The following is a 9,051-nucleotide window of genomic DNA, read 5'->3' as shown; positions in this document are numbered from 1 at the left end:
TTGCCGAGAGCATACTTTGCATAGTAGCCACACTAGTTAATTGTATGTGGGTTATACACATGAATAGTGTTATGCTCAATTTGGCAAAAATCGAGGGGTAGATTTACATGGAACTCCCCCGCTTCGATTACAAACCAAAAACATCGGGGCTGTTCTGAAAAGTAAAAGTAGGCAGAACAGCTGAGCACACAATAGAACAGAGACTGGTGCCATTGGGACTATTATGTCTAAACACACTACTAAGATGGCGCTCGTTCGGAAAAACTGACAAGCGCTGAATATTGAGTCCTTTTTTGCTTTTAATGAAATTCCACAGGCAGCCAGCAGGAACGGTCACATGACCAAGGATACCCTTGACGTAATGGAGGCCCGAACGAACGCAAACTATCATCGGAGGGCTGTGAGGTGGGAGCTAGTGACTGGGTGCTTCTTGTGACTAGTAAGTGCTCTAGGGACCGAGAGAGACTTGGATTGTATGATGTTAATAACGTACCTAGCGCAGAAAATTACCAAATGCAGACAATGATCGCGAAAGAGCAAGGGGTCGGAACTGCGTTTTATTACATGACTTTAACGAATATTTACCCCTGATGTCCCCCTTTTAGTCCTTGGAGGCAGGGGAGGATAGGATATGGGCTCTCTGGTACGAAGAGTCGTAATATGGTGTAATTCAATACTTCGAGGTCTTCTGATATGTCTGCCTTTTACCCTTGTAGTGTGACGGCAAGAACACAGCCCCATGCAGCCCCGGGTTTAGAGAAATTCTCATAAACTCGTGTGAGTATGACAGAAATGAATTTACAGACTACTACAATAGAGACCAAATGTTGGCTGTATGGTCTATTGAAGTTGAATGTTCAAGAGAGCGAGAGTGTGATGTCTGACCATTAGCTGAGGGACGGCTTTTTTAACTGGCTGCTGTAACCATGTTGATTAATGTTTTGTAACAAAACGTAAGAGGAGGATCTATGTCAAAAAAATAGGGGACATAATAATGTACAGAGAGGAGGTAAATATTTTTGACTCTCTGGATTTGATTCCTTAGGTACGTGTTCCCCCACAGAAATACTGGCGAGGGGTAAGAAGTGGAACAGTTTTCCATCATCATGAAAAGAATTAAGGTAATAAACACCCTAGCTGGGTTAGGATTGTAAAACAGGGACCAACACCCTGACGAAGGCGGTTTAAAGGCAGAAACATGTTGGTAAAGGCAGTGGGGATATAGGGACCGTTACTTTCCCTGCATGCCCCCTATCTTATATTTTTTAACTCTGCCAGGGATCATCAAACAGAATAAATAATAGAAGGTTGATCCTTAGGATGTTTTATAACTTTCTTACTGCATTGTTTGGTCCTGTGACAGCAGGGTAGAGACCTCCCTGTTTTTTCTGTTTTCCTTTCTATGTTATGTCTTAGTGTTATTTGTGTATTATCACATTTTTGTTCCTTTTACCTTTACCCTCAACACTTGTCTTTGTCAAAAAAAAGATTGCGCTCCATCTAGAGTGTTGGTCTGCACCTAGATGTCTGATGCGGCCCAATGATGAAGCATGACACCGCAAGGTGTGTGAGGGCAGTATTAGGTACAAAGGTATTTATTGTGATGATTATTTAAAATCTTACAACATTACACATCTAAAAGAAAATTTTTAAAATATATAATCCAGCATAAAATCACATAAAATTGTCATTGCGTGACCTTTACAAACAATTATGTATTTGCAGTAATTATGTCTCCGAGTTTCCTTTTAACTAACAGTAGGAACTTTACAAAGGAAGCGTTTAAAACAATATCATTTGAGACCATACACTTAATCACGGCCTGCCTGCATGTCCGTATGCCGCGTGTCTTGAGAGGAACCTTACGCAGTGTTTTTCTCTCTTGAAGGAGTTCAGGGCAGGTACACAGAAGATGTTTAATGTCTTCCTCGCCCCTGTTACATAGTCTACATTTCGTTTGGGTTTCTTGAAATTCCCATGGGGGGAGATGACATAGCCCTGGCATGGATCCAAATCTCGCTTTAAGGAGCACCTGCTTGTTTTTTTCCGTCCACGGGGTTTTCAGATATTGTTGTATCTCCTTTTTATAGCCATTTAGCACCGTCCAGGCATGTTTTCTCTTGGTAAGGGTAGCCTTATCCTTTAGAATGGATAGGTGGTCTGTAGTTTTATTAATGATTTTCTTAATTGATGACTTGGGTATATTTGTTTCCCATATAGACATGACCCCAAACTCATTAATCGCATCTCTAAGGTAAAGAGCTGCACTAGAGTTAGTGTCCTTTATTTCTCTCCATGGGAGCAACGATATCTCATTTTGGTGGTCACTTTATATTTGGTTCCAGACTTTAATAAAGTGGCCTTGCCTTGCGAACTGTTGGTTTGTTAGGCCAAACTCCAGCCTTATTTGCGCCGGGGAAGCGTTCACTGGGAGATGGAAAAGCGCTCGGTATACTCTGGTTCTGATTTTGTTTAAAGTATCACTGTCTTTACCCATTAAAGCTTCGCTACCATATGAAATAGTAGGTAAGAGTTTTGCACCGACAATGCTCAAGAGAGGACCATAGGTCAGGACCATAGGTCAGGCTGGGAAGAGACTTCTGCACAGTTCTAAGTGCAGCAGTTAATGTGTTCGCTTTTCTTTGAGCGTCAGCTTTTTGTAGATGGTAATTGCCCTTTGCATCGAATAATACGCCTAGGTATTTATAGACCTCTACTTGTTCAAGCTCAATTTTACCCATGAACCATTGGCTTTTATGTTTGATCTTAGCGTTTTTGGCAAGTACCATAATCTTAGTTTTGGTCTCGTTTATAACCATTCCATTCTCTTTTGAGTACGTATAGGTCCTACTCATTAAGCGCTGAATTCCCACTTTTGTGTGGCTCATAAGTATGACGTCGTCCGCGTACATCAAACTTGTGAGCCACTTGTCAGCTAGTTTCGGAGGATGTGCGTTTTCTTTGTCCAATATTCCTGGTAGGTCAGCAAGAAACATTAAAAAGAAGGTGGAATAAAACACAGCCCTGCTTCAAACCTGTCTGGAATCTCACTGGATAGTGTATGCCCGTCACCCATCCTCACCCTCACCTATGTCTCTGAGTATAGAAGGCGAATTGGCTTAAGTAGGGGAACTGGAATTCTCATTTTTTCTAGCTTTTCCCAGAGTAATTTTCGGTTGACGCAATCGAATGCCGATTTAAAATCTATAAAACAAAGATACAAGGGTTGCTTTAATCTAAGCGATTTGTTCATAAGTAAGGCGAGAACCAGTATATTGGTAGTAGTTCCTAATCCTTGAATAAAGCCTGTTTGGTTTAAGGGCATTCTTTTTTCTTCCGTCACCCAGTCAGTTAGTTTAGTTAGTATTATTCTGGCAAATAGCTTGGCATCAGAGTCTTGCAGTGTGATCAACCTGTAATTTTCTGGCAGTGCCCAATTTCCTTTTTTAAAGATTGGGGTTATTCAGGATCCACGCCATGACTTGGGTACCTTTCCTGTCAGCGCGACTTCTAAATACAACTTCTCCAGGATTGTTGCCCATAATTCTGGATTTTCTTTCAAGAGCGCAAACAGAATCCCGTTTGGTCCCGGAGCACCGTTCTTCTGATGTTTTATAAGTTTAATTATCTCTTCTTTTTTTATGGGAACTTGCATGTCCGTATCACTATCTTGATTAGTAATGTCATTCTCATTGTCGGATTTACGCCCCTGTTGCGTTTCCAGTGAAGATGTGTGTATAGAGTCTTGATTCAAATATCTCCTCAGGAACTTGTCCCATTCCTGCTCAGTTAAAGGTGATGAGACTGCATGCTTGTTGGGTCTAGCAAGGCCATTGATAATGTACCAGAAGTCTCTTGAATTCTTCTGTTTACTGGCATGGAATATTTTTGCCCAGATAGCTTGTTTCGCTTTGTTTTTCTCACCTCATATTAATTTTTTCAAATTCTGATTTAATAACTTTAGGTTTCCACGGTTTTCTGCTTTTACTTCCGGTTTGTTCATTAGTCTGATAATCCTATTTCGTTCTTTCTTCAGAGGCCTTATTGTATGCGGCAGGTTTAAATTAGCTTCGTTTTCCTTCTTTGGGTCATTCCCGTATTTAAACTTTTTTTGTTTTTGTTTGCCCTTGTGTTGTAGTCAACATCCCAGACAGATTTTCCCATTGTTCAATTGCTGTTTTTGATGCAGTGTCTTTCAAGCATTTTTCCAAGATCTTTTCCACTTGATCATTCATTACATCTATATTACCAATGTTCCAGATCAGTGTTTTATAGTTAATAGTACCAAAATGCCCTTTTTCATAGTTATTCCAATATCCATTAGTAATGACTGTTGGGCATGATCACTTTCGTTTACTTTCATTAGTTGGTATGAGGTGATGTTATGGAACATATATAATGTTGTCATAGTGTAGTCAATCCTGAATTTTGCCTTGTGCCCAAAGTAACTGTATCTTGGTGGAACATCCGTTTTTACTCTACCATTAAGTATTCGAAGACCCATAGCTTCCATGTCCTTTACGAAATTCTGACCCATTTTATTTTTGTTGCAGTTATTATCAATCCCTAAATCCTGCTCAGGTATTAGCCATTGGTGGTTTTGAAGTTGCGTGGCTTCATCTCTTAAGTGTGATGACATTAGATTGAGGTTGAAATCCCCGGTAATCAGAAAATCAGCTATCGGATCCTCGAGCATTCTATCAATTAGAACATTGTTCAGGGTTCCACATGTTGTCTCCCTACTCTTGTTAGTGGGCAGTATGTATACAGTAATCAAATATAGTGTTCTAGGATTTTGCTTGTTTATTTTGTAGCTAAGTTTAACCATCAGAATGTTCGAATCATCTATCTCCACTTGCTCATGGTCAATGTGCAGCGCATTAGAAATGAATATTGCCTGCCCCCCCACTGGCTCGCCCGAACCTTTGCTCTTTTTTTGCGTTTTCATAATAGCCGGCATAACCGTGTAGCATAAATGGATTAAGTTCCCATGTTTCCTGCAACACTACAATGTCTGGGTTTCCCACTATAGAGTCTATATGTGCATTGTGAATTTTCCCCCTCAAACCATTAATGTTCCATGAACATAGTCTTATTGTTTCTTTGTTTTTGCTATTAGCTCATATTTGTAATGGACTGCCATATCATTGTGTTTGGTTACTATGGAGTGCCATGTTGATCCATTTCTCATTTATTTCTAGATTTCTTTCTACCGCGTTTTGCGAAGTGGGACATTCATTTTTTACTGGTGATCTACCAAGTGCATTTTTTAAGACTGATACAATCTTTGTCCCTACCTTTTTTTGTTTCAGTGATGTATCAACTTCTATAAAAGTGGTAGGGTAAACCTCTGGGATTTGTTTGGTAAGTATTATGCCCCAGGTTTTGAATGTCTTTTGCTCCTTCATTATCTGTTCAGCTATGGATAATGATGTTAGTGAGATTAAGGTTGGAGTCTGGCTACTCTGGTAATCCTCCATAAATTGTCCAGATATAATCTCCTTACTTACAATGTTATTCAGTGAGGGTATAAATTTAAAAAGTCGCAGTAAATTCCCTCGATTAAGAATGTCGTGTCTACCTCTAGAGCGGAATTCTGGTGTAAATTTAAGTTTCTCACTAATTATAGGACTGTGTCGATTAGCGACCTCATCTTTCTCAATTTGTTTCGTTGAGTAGCTGATGGTTTTATTCCCATCCCTACTTTTAATCTGCAAAAAGTCTCGTTCAGGTGTTATTTCAGGTCTGCTTTCTGCCCTCTGCACTATAAGGACGCTGTCTTTTTTTGTGTCTTCCTTCGTGCCAGCCTTGAGGTGGGGAATCATTATTTCCGTCGCTTTGGTAGAGGTGACTCCATTTGTTTTGTCGGAATTGTAAGTAACTAGCTCTCTTTCTTCTTTATTTTCGTTTTCATCTCGGTTAGGTACTATTTGCAGACTCTCTGGCGTACTATTTATTACTTGCACTTCCACTACTCTGTTTTCTTCCCGTACCGGAATTTGTGATTCCTTTATTTTATCAGATTTTATTAAAATCGGGTCATTTAGTGTTTTTTTCCGAAAATAGGGAAGAAGTTGTTTTTATCTTTCTTTTTAGATCCTGAGGTAGGTAATGTGAGATCCTCGGCTGGGTTACTTATGATATTCAGCTTCGGTTTCTAATTTTTCCTTGCTTTGCGGAGTTTTTTCTTTTGACGTTTTGACATCGTAGAGAAACCCTCTGACTCAGTGTCGCTATGATTTTGGACATTTTTTGAGACTTTACACAAAGTTTCACACATAATTTCGTTTTCCAATGGATCTTTTGCCTGGGAAATTGGTAGACTAACTATATCACCAGGTTGTCTTATTAGCTGTTGTGGTTCTATGAGTTTAGGGTTGTCCGTACCAACCCCACGTGTAATTTTTTCCATTCTCTTCATACTGGCGATGTTCGTTTTAGAATTATCCTTACTGTGATGGATGTTTCTCTTAGCGTCTTCTAATATGCTTGTTAATACTGCAGGTAGGGCTGATAGCTTGTCCATGATAGGCACATAAATGCAGTCAGAGGTTGTTTTTTCATTTTCTCTTTGTGCTCTGATAATCAGATCATTTAATTGGGCCAGTTTGTTGTCAATTCCCGCCACATTGTTTGCCATCATTTTTAGCAGGTCAATTTGTATGTCCATTTTATTAGATTGGTAATGAAGGGCTTCTAACGTAAGGGTTGATGTTTGGTAGAAGATATCCCAGGGTTTGAGTGCATCCTGTTGTTTAACTCCTATTTCTATTGTTTGGGCAGTTTCACACTTGGGTTGCTCAACTCCCCCGGAGTCTATAAGTTTCTCACTGGTACTGACAGTATTGCCAGCATTGTCAGTCGTTTCCTTGAGTGTGTTGTTAGTCTGAGCGCTCCTTTGGAGCTCCCGATGATGGTTAGGGTATATTTCAGTTCCCTCAGCGGTTGTGCCCAACTTTTGTTTATCTCAACTTTCACTTCAAAAGGGATCCTTTGAGCTACTTGCTCAGTCCTAACTTGGCAGTCTTGTTGGATAGATTCCATAGATTGCGACAACAACTTGTTTGTGATAATGACATCCGAGTTAGATGTTACAGACATATTAATATCTTTCGTCGTTGTTATATAACAATTTCTCATCTCTTTTGAGGGTTCTTCCTGAGTTATCCATGGCTGTTGATCTCCAGTTGGTATGCCTATGTCCACAGATTCGTTTTCATTCCAGTTTTGTTCTATTTGATCCAAATCTTTCATTTGTTTGTTGTTTTGTGACAGATTTAGGGTTTCAGTGTTAGTATTAATAGGTTTCATGGGAGTTTGTAGTTTATCTTTATTTGTTTCCATTCTCATTGACATCATACCTCCTGCAGGATCCTTCGAAAATTGAAATTTGTCTGGTATTTTACCCGATTTCTCGAACATCCGCGCGATCGGGGATATAAGAGACTGGGTCTGACCAGGTGCGTTTGTTCTTACTTTTTTTGCTACAATAGATTGCTGCAATCTTTTAGTGCGTTTAGTTGCTGTTCCCGCAGTCCTTACTTTCCCTGATCTCATGTCGTTGACTGTGCTTTAGTTGGGGTTTTTAATTTGTTCCTTGTGTCTGCTAGTTGGTTCGTTAGAGCACCCAGCACAGTCCTACGGCTCCCCTCTTACACACACGTGTCTCAAACCTGAAGATGCCAAACCTCTCTGTCCGCACAACACCACGTGCACTCCCAAGCCTGTCTACTCCCTCTAAAGGCTCTGGTGCCCTGCCTGCGTGGTACTACTACACAACAGGTTAAACAGAGCAAGGAGCAGCTGCCGTCAGGGGGCAGCACTGCAGTGAGGGCGGATTGAAGTGTAGACGGACCCACAGGACCGGAGGAGTGTGTTGTCCAGAGTCCCAGTCTAATCGTGAACTCTTATGACGGCTGTGGGTCTGGTAGTTTTCCGCCTTGTCCCACCAACCCAGTAACCCAGAAAGCAAGAGACCATATGAGAACAGACGAACCCCAAACGCTGCACCCCCTACCTCTTCAGGAGTGGTTTTGGTTGCGCAGCCCACAGTCTGATCCTGGGGGTGGCCAGGAGCCAAGATTTCAGATGTCAGGCTCCCCTCCCCTGCTTGGCGGTATTGTTTTCACAGCGCTTAGGGCAGCGCTCACACCAGCCAGAACACAACAGCACTTTGCAGCACCTATGACCTTGGACCTTGCTCCTCGCTCATTTCCTGACTCGAGGCTTACAGAGGCAGGCGCAGGCTCGCAAAGGCGTAGGCAGAGGCAGTGGGGTGCTGTTGTCTCAGCGCTCAGGTCAGCTCAGGTAGCGCTCGCACCTGCTCACACCTGCACGCCGCGCTGCCGCACCCTGCTCCTCCCCACTCACTGCTGGAGTGGTACGTCGGACCAGACGCGGTCGAGCTGACCGCCGCGAACGGGGCAACAGGCAGGCAACAGACAGGTTGCAGGAGAGCGAGAAACGGCCCACAGCAGCGCACGGCCCGCGCCTACCGTACTCCGGTGAGTCCGGTGAATCCTTGCTCTGTAGTGCTTTCCCTGCAGATCCCCTTGGCGGTACGGTGGATAGGAGCGGCAGACTCTCGTGTCTGTCGCGCTTTGACGAGGAAGGCGTTCTGGCGATTCGGTCACCACTCGAGGGCTCCCTCCAGTGGCCACAACAGCAATCAAATCCCGAAGTAAACAGCACAATTCCAGACAACAGCACAATTCCAGACAACAGCACAATTCCAGACAGGGCAGTATTAGGATATCTATGATCTTCTTCTAAGTGTTGTTGCAAGGAACAGTACACACTTTTTTGTCTGTTTCCCTGTGTAGGTTTATGTTAGGACCAATATCCTCAATCTGCTAATAGATACTGTATAGATGAGTTTATAGTGTTTTATATAGAATAGCTAAAATGATCCATATCAATATCAGTAATCCAGTACAAATTAAACACGTTCTGCACCATTTTCTAAAAATAGAACATTTCGTTTTATGATCATTAATAGACATTTTTGTTTTTTACACAGCAAGGTTTGCTAACAGGTTTTCTTCGACCTTA

General features: G+C 41.8%; 1 long non-coding RNA gene across 2 annotated transcripts in view; it reads left to right on the top strand.

The window, feature by feature from the left end:
- The first annotated feature begins 335 nt into the window (after positions 1-335).
- Positions 336-9,051, top strand: part of LOC144754885 (uncharacterized) — a 72,993-nt gene continuing 64,277 nt past the window's right edge. Inside the window, exons 1-3 of one of the 2 annotated variants that reach the window (XR_013594779.1) lie at positions 343-439; positions 717-777; positions 1,046-1,121. This is a non-coding gene — a long non-coding RNA (uncharacterized LOC144754885). Of the gene's footprint in view, positions 440-716; positions 778-1,045; positions 1,122-9,051 lie in introns of both variants that reach the window. The other variant, XR_013594778.1, reaches the window with a different exon arrangement.

Source organism: Lissotriton helveticus, chromosome 5_1 (assembly GCF_964261635.1).
Source record: "Lissotriton helveticus chromosome 5_1, aLisHel1.1, whole genome shotgun sequence".
In the NCBI taxonomy this organism is placed as follows: Eukaryota; Metazoa; Chordata; class Amphibia; order Caudata; family Salamandridae; genus Lissotriton; species Lissotriton helveticus.
The sequence above is the reverse complement of the archived record's forward strand: the minus strand, read 5'-3'. Positions and strand labels throughout refer to the sequence as shown.